General features: G+C 44.5%; 1 long non-coding RNA gene across 1 annotated transcript; it reads right to left on the bottom strand.

The window, feature by feature from the left end:
- Positions 1-461: 461 nt before the first annotated feature.
- Positions 462-1,214, bottom strand: LOC147168037 (uncharacterized). The gene is made up of 3 exons (XR_015095902.1): positions 1,067-1,214; positions 908-974; positions 462-824 (listed from the first exon to the last, which is right to left on the bottom strand). It is a non-coding gene; the product is annotated as an uncharacterized LOC147168037 (long non-coding RNA).
- Between the last annotated feature and the right edge of the window lie 744 nt (positions 1,215-1,958).

The following is a 1,958-nucleotide window of genomic DNA, read 5'->3' on the forward strand; positions in this document are numbered from 1 at the left end:
GTCTAAGTGTGGAACGACATAGAGACACACATGATGTTCATTTTTTGTTCTACAGAAAAATAATCAGCAGAAATGCCCTTTTTTATGCAACGCATTACTTTTGTAATGTTTACAGATGATAACGAGAGTGGCAGTTTATACATAAAACACGTGCGAGTGTTGGAAACCGGCGAGAAACAACGTATTTACGTTTGCGGGGGGGGTGCTCTTCTTATGTTGTCGGCCGAAATCTCCACGTGTTAGCGACACAAGTACACAAAAGGACGGTACAGATTTTTAAATTTCAGCACTTACCTCGAATCAGACAAATTTCTCAAGTTGGTCAGCAGACGTTGGACGTGACTCACAACTTGAACTTGCTGGTCCGGAAAAGGAAGTAGTGTTGTTTCCGACCGGACACTACTGAAACTAATGCTTGTCAAAGGTTCCTAGGCATGTGTTTGCAATAAATCAACCGGCAGTGAACAAAGACAGACACTATTTTGGCCGCATTTTGAGCAGAAACACATTGCTGCCTCATCGCCACAATCAGCGTTAATTAATGATCAGGATTTTTATTTTTTTATACCCGGGGTTTAATAGTTCAGTTTGTTGGGTACCAAAGAGCTTGTTGGAGCTCATTTGCAATTCACAAGGAAAAGTTTGAATACTCACAAATTCCTTCATATTGGAGCAATGTTAGCTCAAACCTTCTGCAGAGCAGTTTGTTAGCTTAGCCACACAAATCCTCACGTGGTCCACAGGTGGAAAAGTAGGCCTCCCGTTCACGACAAGTCCTGAGCACTTCTAGCAGAGTCGCAAAGCACACTTTATCCCGAAGCACACTATCAACAAGATTCACAAACCTTCATAAACTTACTGTCTTTACAAACGTCCATGAATTCACATTTCCTGGCTTTCTACTCACTCAGAAGCTTGTTGGAAAACGCACTTCAGCTTGTTCCCACTTTGAGCTAAGCAGATCTTCGTTTGAGCTAATGACGCAGCACAATTAGCGGACATTAATTTCACATGACGGATTTTCTCACGTCATTTCAATAAGTAAAATAAGCTTTTAAACAATTACCTTAATTGAACCAGTAACACTTAACTGTAAGCACAAACTCTTTATCTCTCATCCTTTCATGTAACTCTCGTACTTCAGATTCTCGTCCCTCGTACTTTTTCTTTCCCTCTCGTTATTTTTAGGTTCCACACCAACAGTCCTCTGATTGACTGCCCATTTATATAGCTCAAACGAATGCACATACACACACAAAAAACATGTCACTGAGGCGTTCAAGGTCCCGCTCAGAATGGGAAATTACAGTGTCGTTCAACATTAACTCTTTTCTTTTTTTTTTTTTTCTTTTTTTTTTAATACATATATATATATATATTTTTTTTTTTTTGTGTGTGTGTGTGGGTGAGTATGTGTATGTGCGTGCGTGCGTGCGTGCGTGCGTGTATTTGTTAGCTCACCAGAAAACCTATTAGAAAAAAATCTCATACCGTTCACCTAAACCGAACACCAGGAGACCCGAGGGGACCGAAGAAAACCAAGGAAGGTGAAATCCAGCACCGACCAGACACCCCCCCCCAGAACTCCTCCCCAGCCCAAGAAACATCCAGACCCCAACAAATCCAAAAAACATAAAATCAGGGAGGCCTCAAGAGACCAAAGGAGAGACCGAGAAAAGGAAGGAAGGACAGACGAAGCCGCGTGAGATCCGCAGACACCAGCCTCCACCGATTCAATAACCTGAGGAGGAAACAGATTGTGTCTGAGTTTCGGTAGATGCTGGTGTGGTGGATCTGGCATGCATGAAAATCTCCACCAAAGAGGGGAGCCGTCGACCCCCGCCGGAACAGAGCAAGCGCAACACCTCAGGGCCCCCCAGGCCGCGGCAGCGCCAAAGGACGACCCCCGGGCCCCGCCAGGGCCACCGGCCGGAGAGCAAACCCAGGAGCAGGAGCGC

Source organism: Leptonotus elevatus, chromosome 9 (assembly GCF_054856555.1).
Source record: "Leptonotus elevatus isolate MCC_2025b chromosome 9, RoL_Lele_1.0, whole genome shotgun sequence".
Classification (NCBI taxonomy): domain Eukaryota; kingdom Metazoa; phylum Chordata; class Actinopteri; order Syngnathiformes; family Syngnathidae; genus Leptonotus; species Leptonotus elevatus.